The sequence below is a fragment of the Amblyraja radiata genome, chromosome 6 (assembly GCF_010909765.2).
Source record: "Amblyraja radiata isolate CabotCenter1 chromosome 6, sAmbRad1.1.pri, whole genome shotgun sequence".
NCBI lineage: Eukaryota > Metazoa > Chordata > Chondrichthyes > Rajiformes > Rajidae > Amblyraja > Amblyraja radiata.
Window position 1 is genome coordinate 9,139,075 of NC_045961.1, and position 12,047 is coordinate 9,151,121.

The window sequence follows — 12,047 nt, forward strand, 5'->3', positions numbered from 1 at the left end:
CCGTTCCTGCCTTCTCCCCATATCCCCTGACTCCGCTATCTTCAAGAGCCCTATCTACTTCTCTCTTGAAAGTATCCAGAGAACCGGCCTCCACCGCCCTCTGAGGCAGAGAATTCCACAGACTCACAACTCTCTGTGAGAAAAAGTGTTTCCTCGTCTCCGTTCTAAATGGCTTACCCCTTATTCTCAAACTGTGGCCTCTGGTTCTGGACTCACCCAACATCGGGAACATGTTTCCTGCCTCTAGCGTGTCCAAACCCTTAATAATCTTATATGTTTCAATAAGAACCCTCTCATCCTTCTAAATTCCAGAGTATACAAGCCCAGCCGCTCCATTCTCTCAGCATATGACAGTCCCGCCATCCCGGGAAGTAACCTTGTAAACCTGCACTGCACTCCCTCAATAGCAAGAAGGGTCTTGACCCAAAACGTCACCCATTCCTTCTCTCCAGAGAAGGATGGGTCTTTAACTAGCTCAGAACATTTCTCCCGTGATGTACAATGTTTACATATTGTGTTGTGCTGCAGCAAGTAAGAATTTCATTGTCCTATCTGGGACACATGACAATAAACACTCTTGACTCTTGAACATCCAAAGAAGAAATTGCAACAGGTAGAAAAGCTCCAACCAAAATACAGCAAAGAGTTTACACTAAGTGCCAAATGTTTCCACCAAAGTTTCTAGGCCTTTCTCCCAAGGTAGGAGAATCAAGAAGGTTTAAGGCGAGCAGGAAAAGATTTATCAGGAACGTGAGAGGCAACATTTTCCCCCACAGAGGGTGGTGGATGTATCGATCGAGCTGCCAGAGGAGGTGGTGGAGGCAGGTATTATAACAACATTTAAAAGACAAAACACCTCGACAGGCAAGGTTTAGAGCAGGAGTCGGCAACCTACGGCTCCCGGGCCAAATGCGGCCCGTAACCCAAAATCGTCCGGCCGCAGGCGGATTTGTAATTATCCGGCTCGCAGACTTCCGTCATCTCCCGGGCCTGAGGCCGTGGCGCCCTGGCACGGTGACGCAAGGAGGCCTGCGCTGGTAGCCACAATGGCGGAGCCGCCGAGCAGCACCGAGCTCTGGCTGTACCGCATTCTGCGCAAAGCCGCCGGCACGGCCCCGCACCTTCTGTGTCTGGGCTTCACTGTGGGGATCGGGGTTGTCAATAGGCCGGGGACGAGTGAGTGTGAGTATTTGAGCCACCGTCTTCAGGACAGGCCCAAGGCAATGGTCCGTAGGGTGCGCCATGTTGGCGAGCGCCCGTAACTAGGGGCCAGTGCGTCCTCGAAGGGGCGGGATCTATGTGAACACATGATTTGATGCTAGCCATCCATGGCGGGATGATGGCGGGATCCATGTGTACACGTGATAGATGCGGCCCGCCATCCGCTCACAGACATGCGTCCCGGCCCCTATGCAGAACAAGGTTGCCCACCCCTGGTTTAGAGGGAAGATGGACACAAAATGCTGGAGTAACTCAGCGGGACGGGCAGCATCTCTGGAGAGCATGAATGGGCGACATTTGCGGTCGAGACCCTTCTTCAGACTGCAGGTTTAGTGGGATCTGGGCCAAATGCAGGCAAGTCGGGTTACAGTAGATAGGTCTTCTTGGTGGGCTGGGATGTGTTGGGCTGAATGGCCTGTTTCTGTGCTCTATGACTCTGTGACCAAAAAAAGGTACGACTCTTTGGGCGACTACTCACGACCATACAGGCATCACGTGTCGATTCCCTCTCATCCTTCTAAACTCAGGAGTATACAAGCCCAGCCGCTCCATTCTCTCAGCATATGACAGTCCTGCCATCCCGGGAATTAACCTTGTGAACCTACGCTGCACTCCGTCAATAGCAAGAATTGGGACAGTTGGGACTCGCCCAGGATGCCAACTTGGTCAACATGGGCATGGTGGGCCAAAGGGCCCAATTCCGTGCTGTACAACGCCATGACCCTACATGCCAGACCTCCATCCATTGACCACCTATCATTTTGTGGCCTCCTTAAGTTCTCATCACAACTTCTCATCTTATCGTGCATCGTTGGTACATTTAGCAGCCATGTTTTCTCTGCATCCAAGTTATTAGCCTAGAAGGAGGAGGAGGAGGATTGTCTGAACTGTATTGCCTTCCATCACTGTGAAGAATGCTGTGGTGGATGTCTGTGAAGTATGTTGTGTATTGTGTCCTTTTTTAATTGTAGCGCTGCATGGTGAATTACATTTCACTGTACCTTATGGTGCATGTGGCAAATACATTTGAACTTTGGTCTTTTCTTGCTTCCAGTTCCTGCCCCTTACAATCAGTCTGAAGAAGGGTCCCGTCCTGAAACATCACCTATCCATGTTCTCCACAGATGCTGCCTGACCCACTGAGTTACTCCAGCACTCTGTGAAACGTCACCTATCCATGTTCTCCACAGATGCTGCCTGACCCGCTGCGTTACTCCAGCACTGCATTTCTATCTTTGATCTCAAACAGAAACATAGAAAATAGGTGCAGGAGTAGGCCATTCGGCCCTTCATAGAAATAGAAAATAGGTGCAGGAGTAGGCCATTCGGCCCTTCGAGCCTGCACCGCCATTCAATATGATCATGGCTGATCATCCAACTCAGTATCCTGTACCTGCCTTCTCTCCATACCCCCTGATCCCTTTAGCCACAAGGGCCACATCTAACTCCCTCTTAAATATAGCCAATGAACTGGCCTCAACTACCTTCTGTGGCAGAGAATTCCAGAGATTCACTACTCTCTGTGTGAAAAATGTTTTTCTCATCTCGGTCCTAAAAGATTTCCCCCTTATCCTTAAACTGTGACCCCTTGTTCTGGACTTCCCCAACATCGGAAACAATCTTCCTGCATCTAGCCTGTCCAACCCCTTAAGAATTTTGTAAGTTTCTATAAGATCCCCCCTCAATCTTCTAAATTCTAGCGAGTATCTAGTCTTTCTTCATATGAAAGTCCTGACATCCCAGGAATCAGTCTGGTGAACCTTCTCTGTACTCCCTCTATGGCAAGAATGACTTTCCTCAGATTAGGAGACCAAAACTGTACGCAATACTCCAGGTGTGGTCTCACCAAGACCCTGTACAACTGCAGTAGAACCTACCTGCTCCTATACTCAAATCCTTTTGCTATGAATGCTAACATACCATTCGCTTTCTTCACTGCCTGCTGCACCTGCATGCCTACTTTCAATGACTGGTGTACCATGACACCCAGGTCTCATTGCATCTCCCCTTTTTCTAATCCGCCACCATTCAGATAATAGTCTACTTTCCTGTTTTTGCCACCAAAGTGGATAACCTCACATTTATCCACATTATACTGTATCTGCCATGCATTTTGCCCACTCACCCAACCTATCCAAGTCACCTTGCAGCCTCCTGTGCAAACGTTCTGTTCAGTGACAGTTGCACACTCGAGTAGAGTCTGGAGCACAGCATGGTGGGGCCAGGGATAAATGTGACCATGGTCATTCTGGGACCATTCCCGCTGCGACTGGACTCTCCTGGGTGAGAAAACCTCTCAGCATTTACCCAGTCAAATCTCCTGGGAATCTTGTGTTCGAATGAGATCACCTCTCATGCTTCTAAACACCAATGAGTCATGTCCCAACGGTTTAACTTGTCCTCGTGGGACACCCTCTCCACACCTGGATCATCCCTGCAAACTTTCCATGAAACACCTCCAATGAAATCATGTTTCCACAAATAAAAGGAGTAAAATTGTTGACAGTCCTCCCGTTACACTCATAGAAACATAGGTGCAGGAAGAGGCCATTCGGCCCTTCGAGCCAGCACCGCCATTCATTGTGATCATGGCTGATCGTCCCCTATCAATAACCCGTGCCTGCCTTCTCCCCATATCCCTTGACCCTACTAGCCCCTAGAGCTCTATCTAACTCTCTCTTAAATCCATCCAGTGATTTGGCCTCCACTGCCCTCTGTGGCAGGGAATTCCACAAATTCACAACTCTCTGGGTGAAAACGTTTTTTCTCACCTCAGTCTTAAATGACCTCCCCTTTATTCTAAGACTGTGGCCCCTGGTTCTATACTTGACCAACATTGGGAACATTTTTCCTGCATCTAGCTTGTCCAGTCCTTTTATAATTTTATATGTTTCTATAAGATATCCCCTCATCCTTCTAAACTCCAGTGAATACAAGCCTAGTCTTTTCACTCTTTCCTCATATGACAGTCTCGCTGACATTCTCACTGGTTTCTGCTGCAGCTCCCTACCTCGATATTCCAAAGCCTTGAAATACCAGAGATGGACACTGTGACCTGGTCCATCACGGCTACTGACCTCCCCACCATCCGAGGGATCTACAGAGAGTGGTGGACACTGCCCGGTCCTTCACGGGTACTGAGTGACCTCCCCACCATCAAAGGGATCTGCAGGATCAAAAAGGCAGCCAGCATCATCAGAGACCCACACTACCCTGGCCATGCTCTCATCTCCCTGCTACCTCTGGGAAGAAGGTACAGAGGAGCCTGAAAACCGTGAGCTCCAGGTTCAAGAGCAGCTTCTTCCCAACAACCATGCACACTGAACACGGCACAAAACTAACCTCAGCAGCTTTTGTGGAGAGTGTCTCTTGTTCCACTATCATGGTTACCTGATACCACTGTTATGAATTTACTGTATTTTAAAATTCTTATGCATGTTACTGTTTGTCACTGTGTTTACAGCCTGTAAGGCTGAAGCAAGAATCTGACTGTTCCATTATCGGTGCGTGTCAATGAAACATTCTTGATTCTTGAAATAAGCATTCTCCAGCACAGCTGCACTTGTGTGCTAAGCTTTCCGTGCTTAGCACTCCTAATCTCTCTGTTTTGAATTTAGTGCAATTTTTATCTAATTAACCTAGTCTTTTGTTCTTCCTTCCAAACTGCACTTATTTCTGTCTCTCATTTGACTGTTCTCATCATTTCTCTCCATAAACTGCTTCATAAGTTCATGTAGGCCAAGTCAATGGATAGTTTAAAAGGCGGAGATAGACAGATTCTTGATTAGTACGGGTGTCGGGGGATTATGGGGAGAAGGCAGGAGAATGGGGTTGGGAGAGAGAGATAGATCAGCCTTGATTGAATGGCGGAGTGGACTTGATGGGCCGAATGGCCTAATTCTGCTCCTATCACTTATGAGGTTATGAAGTTAGTCACCCACTATGACATCCTTCTGTCGTCTGTCTACATATCTGTTCCTCCCGCTGGCTAGTGGGAATGCCAGAGTGATGCACCTTTCTATTTTTGAGCTCTACCCATTGAGCCTTGGTGGATGAATCCTCCAGTCGGCCCCTCCTCCCCATTTGGTAATGCAACTCGTCCACCTCTTTTACCTGTCTCTCTATCCCATCTACAACGCAGTTCTGCCAGCCCTGCCTCTCCCACAACCAGATACCTTGTGTTGCATTAACTGTCTCACCTGGGGTGGGAGATTGCAACCTTCATGTGGTCTGCCCTGTTTCAACGAATGCAATCAACCACCTCCTCAATCAAAGAAGATCAAACAGAACAAGTTGTGCTACAACTTTAGGCTGTGCACGCCATACTCAAGAAGAAGTCAACCTTTGAACCTTTGAACCTTTGAAGTCTCACCCTGGTCATTAACTTGTCCCTGCCTTTCCTTCCTGTCATACGTTGTGAGTGTGGAATTCTCTGCCTCAGAGGGGGCAGAGGTGGAGGCAGGTTCTCTGGATACTTTCAAGAGGGAGCTAGATAGGGGTCTTAAAAATAGCGGAGTCAGGGGATATGGGGAGAAGGCACAACCTCTACCTTCGCCTCATCCCCTTGACCTGCTGTCTACTGTCTATCGCACTGGTGACCCGCAGACTTTCTTTGATCGGACTCTGCGGGCTTTACCTTGCACCAAATGTTATTCCCTTATTATGCATCCATACTCGATTGTAATCATGTATTGTCTTTCCGCTGACTGGTTAACACACAAATGCTTTTCACTGTACCTCGGTACACGTAACAATAAACTAAACTGTCCTGCTGCTCTCATCACTCTAGTTTACACTCTCTCTAGTAACACCGGCAAACCTCTCTGCGAGGATATTGGTTCCCCTGCAGAGACCCGAGGGTCTCGACCCGAAACATCGCCTATTTCCTTCATAGATCCATAGATGCTGCCTCACCCGCTGAGTTTCTCCAGCATTTTTGTCTACCTTCGATTTTCCAGCATCTGCAGTTCCTTCTTAAACGTACTTCTTTGGAGTGTGGGAGGAAACTGGAGCACCCGGAGAAAACCCACGCGGGTCACGGGGAGAATGTACAAACTCCGTACATACAGCACCCGTAGTCAAGATCGAACCCGGATCTCTGGCGCTATAAGGCAGCAGCTCCATTGCTGTGCCACCGCGCCGCACAAGAACTACACTATCTTTGCACGTCCTGCTTCGCTAGCTCACGGCACGAGGTAGCATTCCAGAGAGGGTGAGGAAGAGATTCACATGGAAGTTGCTGGGACTTGGAGGGCTTGAGTTACGAGGGGACAGGATAGGCCTGTTCTGTTTCTTCTGGAGCAGCTGTGGCTGATGGGGTGACAGTGTATAAAATCACAAGGGCATGGAGGTCAAGGCTTAAAGTGATGGTGGTCAAAGGCCTTTCCCCAAGGTAGGGGAGCACAAAGGATGAGAGGTGATCTTATTGAAACATGTAAGATCATTAAGGGTCTGGACATGCTAGGGGCAAGAAACATGTTCCTGATGTTGGGGGAGTCCAGAACCAGGAGCCACAGTTTAAGAATAAGGGGCAAGTCATTTAGAACGGAGATGAGGAAACACTTTTCCACACAGAGAGTTGTGAGTCTGTGGAATTCTCTGCTTCAGAGGTCGGTGGAGGCCGGTTCTCTGGACGTTTTCAAGAGAGAGCTAGATAGGGCTCTTAAAGATAGCGGAGTCGGGGGATATGGGGAGAAGGCAGGAACGGGGTACTGATTGGGGATGATAAGCCATGATCACATTGAATGGCGGTGCTGGCTCGAAGGGCCTACTCCTGCACCTATTGTCTATTGTCTATTAGACGGGTACATGGAAAGGACGGGTTTAGAGGGATATGGGCCAAATGTAGACAGGTGGGACTAGTGTAGATGGGACATGTTGACAAGTTGGGCCGAAGGGCCTGTTTCCACACTGTATGACTTTGTGAGTGAGCTTAGGCAGCACATTGGTGCAGCGGTAGATGTGCTGCTTCACAGCACCAGAAACCCAAGTTCGATCCCGACTACGGGTGCTCTCTGTGCGTTCCTTTGTACGTTCTCCCCGTTGCCTGTGTGGACTTTCTCCGGGTGCTCTGGTTTCCTCCCACACTACAAAGAGCACCTGTTTGCAGGTTAATAGGCTTTGGTAAAATTGTAAATTGTCCCTAGTTTGTAGGATAGTGTTAATGTGCGGGAATCGCCGGTCAGCACAGACTCGGTGGGCCGAAGTGCCCGTTTCCACAGTCTCTCTAAACTAAACTAAGGTGTATAAGATTATGAGGGGAATACATAGGGTGAATGCACTACTTTTACCCAGAGTAGGGGAAGCAACAACCAGAGGACATAGGTTTAAGGTGAGGGGGGAAAGATTTAATAGGAACCTGAGGGGTAACATTTTCCACACAGGTGTATGGAACAAGCTGCCAGAGCAAGCAGTTGAAGCAGGTACTATCACAGCGTTTAAGAGACATTTAGACAGGTACATGGAAAGGACAGGTTTGGAGGGATATGGCCAAATGCGGGCAGGTGGGACTAGTGTAGATGGGGCATGTTGGCCGGTGTGGGCAAGTTGGGCCTGTTTCACTCTATGAGTCTACATGGATAAGACAGGTTTAGAAAGGATTAGAGACCAAATGGCACCCGCTCAGATGGTGGTTTACACCGAAGATAGACACAAAAACGATGGAGTAACTCAGCGGGACAGGCAGGTCTGTGGAGAGAAGGAATGGGTGACGTTTCGGGCCGAGACCCTTCTTAAGACTTTAAACTGGTATCTGCAGTTCCTTCCTGCACACCCCCACACACACACAGAACCCCCCCCCCCACCAGACCCCTCCCCACACACTCAGACACACAGACCCCCACACACTCACACACACAGACCACCACACACTCACACACACAGACCCCCACACTCACAGACCACCACACACTCACACACACACAGACCCCCCACACACACACACTCACACAGACCCCCCACACACACACAGACCCCCCCCACACACACACAGAAACACACACACACTCAGACCCATACACACACACGCACCCACATACACACACACTCACGCGCACACACAGACCCACACACACACACTCACACACATACACACACACACACACACCCACACACACTCACACAGACCCCCCGCCCACACACACACTCACATACAGACCCACACTCACACACACACAGACCCACACTCACACAGACCCACACATTCACACACAGACCCACACACATGCCCACACACACAGGCCCACACACACATACACAAACCCACACAGACCCACACACACACACAGACAGACACACACACAGAGACAGACACACTCACACACACACAGACACACACTCTCTCATACTCACAGACACACTCTCTCTCACACACAGACACACACACAGACAGAAACACTCACACATACACACTCACACACACACTCACATACACACACAATACATACACACACACTCACATACACACACACTCACACACACACAGACACACACTCTCTCATACTCACAGACACACTCTCTCTCACACACAGACACACACACAGACAGAAACACTCACACATACACACACTCACACACACTCACATACACACACTCACATACACTCACATACACACACACAATACATACACACACTCACATACACACACACACGCGGTTTAGATGGGTCAGCATGGCCGGGTTGGGCCGAAGGGCCAGGTGCCGGGAGCCGGGGCCTCACCCACCTGCCGCCGCCGCCCGGCCCGGCCCGGCTCGCCGCCTGTTGCCCGGGCTCTCGGCTCGTCACTGTCTCTGTCTGTCTCTCTCTCCCGCCGCGGTTGTCGCACCGGCCCGGCCTGGTAGCTCCCGGCAAGCCTGGGCTCTCGGCTAGTCAGTCAGTCACTCTGTCTCTCACACACCGGCCCGGCCTGGTACCGCTAGGTTCCGCTCGCCGTCGTCCGGTCCGCCTAGGCCTCAGGCTCCAACTACCGCTCCCCCCGGTCCAGCCCACTCCCCCTCCCATTGGTCCGCCGCCACGTCCATCCCGACCCTCCCCGCTCCCATTGGACCTTCCACGCGTCAATCAGCCGCTCTCCGGTCCGATTGGTTTAGCGCACGTCAATCTGGGGCGGTTCCCTTCGTTACCATTGGTCTAGCGATTCCGCCGGATGTCCCGCCCCCACCGGATGCCGGGCGCCGAGAGCTTCTCTTCGTCGCTCGGAGCGGGGCGTCGGTCGCAACGTCTGATTGGTCCGCGCTCGTGTCAGTCAGGGGGCAGCAGCCAATGTGAAGCAGAGATGGGGGCGTTTCCCCGTCTGGTCCCGCCCATTGATTAACGCGTCACTCAGACGCCTTTGGGTCAGAGTTCAAACAAGCCCCCCCCCCCCTCCCTCCCCCTGGCCACAACCCACCTCTTAAACGGGCAATGCTTCCTTCAGTGGGGCCCGGCGCCCCTTCAGCCCATCATGTCTTGTGTGGCACAAGAGAGCCCAAAGTGTTCTTATTGTCAGGAAGGAACTGTAGATGCAGGTTTTCTACATGTTTCATGTGTTTTGTGCTATTATGACGGTTGGCAGATCAATTTCCCTCCTGGGATAAATAAAAGTTCTATAGTATCGTATCGTTACACCGAAGACAGACACAAAACGCTGGAGTAGCTCAGCTGGTCAGGCAGCATCTCTGGAGAGAAGGAATGGGTGACGTTTCAGGTCAAGTCTGATGAAGGGTCTCGACCAGAAACCTTCTCTCCAGAGATGCTGCCTGTCCCGCTGAGTTACTCCAGCATTTTGTATCTATCTTCCCTCTAAACCTTTCCGATACATGTTTAGGACGAGCTTCCAGAGGAGGTAGTTGAGGCAAGTACTATAACAACTTTTAACAAATATTTGGACATTTTCCTATACTGAAAATGTCTTTTAAAGGTTGTTATAGTACCTGCCTCAACTACTTCCTCTGGCAGCTCGTACCATACACCCACCTGCTTGTTTTCATCTGCAGTCTGAAGAAATGTCCCGACCCAAAACATCAGATGCTGCCTGACCCGCTGAGTTCCTCCAGCACTTTGTGTCTTTTTTTGTAAACCAGCATCTGCAGTTCCTTGTTTCTCCCAAGTGTTCAAATGGGGTGGGAAATTGCAACCTTCACGTCATCCACCCTGTTTCGCCGAATGCAATCAACCCGGCGTGCAGAATCAAATAAGATCAAACAGAACAAGTTGTCCAACAACTTTAGGCTGTGCACGCCACTCGCAAGAAGAAGTGTTCAAATATTGCAGCACCCAGTGTAACGTCACCTGTAACCATGGAAGCACCTGTACTGTGTAGGAAAGAACTGCAGGTGCTGGTTTAAATCGAAGATAGACACAAAGAAGCACCTGTGCTGATAGTTCAATTTATTATTACGTGCACTGAGATACAGTGAAAAGTTTTTGTTGCGTGCTAACCAGCCAGCGGAAAGACAAGACATGATTACAATTGAGCAATCCAGTGTGTAGATACACGATAAAGGGGATAACGTGAATAATGTTTAGTGCAAGATAAAGCCAGTAAAGTCCGATCAAAATTAGTCCGAGGGTCACCAATGAGATAGATAGTAGCTCAGGACCGCTCTCTGGTTGTGATAGGATGGTTCAGTTGCCAGATAACAGCTGGGAAGAAACTGTCACTCAATCTGGAGGTGTGCGTTTTCACACTTCTGTACCTCTTGCCTGATGGGAGAGGGGAGACACCTGTGCAGGCCAGAATGTCATTGTTGTGTTGACGCTACATATAACAATTAAACACTCGTAATTCTTGCATCTTTACTGATTGAAACTTGTAATTGGAGCCATTGCTCGAATATTGACTGCAAGAAATTGCAGCGGATTGTGGACGCAGCCCAGACCATCACACAAACCAACCACCCTTCCATCGACTCCATCTACACCTCACGCTGCCTCGGCAAGGCCAGCAGCATCATCACGGACCAGTCTCACCCCCGGTCACTCCCTCGTCACCCCTCTCCCACCAGGCAAGAGGTACAGAAGTGTGAAAACGCACACATCCAGATTCAGGGACAGTTTCTTCCCGGCTGTTATCAGGCAACTGACAGGTATGGGTCCCTGGGACAGGTGAGAGGTGTGGGTTTCAGGGACAGGTGAGTGGTGTGGGTCTGCAGTCCTGTCCCAGAACCTCACACCTGTCCCTCGTACCCCTGTATCACCAATGACCCACAGCTATCGCAGGGACCCTCACCTGTACCAGGGAGACAGACCCGTTCCCTGTCCCACCCCTACTCCACCCATACCTGTCCCCACCCCACACCTCTCATCTGAACCAGTCCACCCACACCTGGTCCGGGGAGATACGTCTGTTCCTCGTACCCGTTACCCCGGGAACTCACACCTATCTCTACTGCGCCCACACCAGTTCCACGTCACAGGGAGTCTCATCTGTCCCCACCCCTGCCCCACCCTCTCACCTGTCCCAGCTCCACCCACACCTGGTCCAGAGAGTCACACCCCACGCCTGTCCCTCATAGCCCTGTACCTCACACCCACCCCTCGTACCCGTGTCCCCTGACATCGACGTCTGTCCCTGCCCCACTCACACCTGTCCCTTGTCACGGGGAGACTCACCTGCCCCCAGAGAGACCTGGACCAGGGGGACCCACCCGTCCTGTCCCCACCCACGCACACCTGGTCCAGGGAGACTCACCTGTCCCTCGTACCCTGTGGGTCCATACCTGATCTAGGGGAGAGACACCTGTCCCGGGGAGAGACACCTGGACCGGGGAGACACACCTGGACCAGGGAGACTCACCTGTCCCGGGGTAACTCACCTGTCCCTCGTACCCTGTGGGTCCATACCTGA

The 12,047-nt window shown here is 50.7% G+C and overlaps 1 protein-coding gene across 5 annotated transcripts in view; it reads right to left on the bottom strand.

Moving 5' to 3' along the window:
- nup98 (nucleoporin 98 and 96 precursor) overlaps window positions 1-9,177 on the bottom strand; it is a 95,808-nt gene extending 86,631 nt beyond the window's left edge. For 3 of the 5 annotated variants that reach the window (XM_033022172.1, XM_033022171.1, XM_033022175.1), the window contains exon 1: window positions 8,943-9,177. The gene's annotated coding sequence lies outside the window, so the exon portion shown is untranslated. Of the gene's footprint in view, window positions 1-8,935 lie in introns of all 5 variants that reach the window. The other 2 variants (XM_033022174.1, XM_033022173.1) reach the window with 2 other exon arrangements.
- Window positions 9,178-12,047: the final 2,870 nt, after the last annotated feature.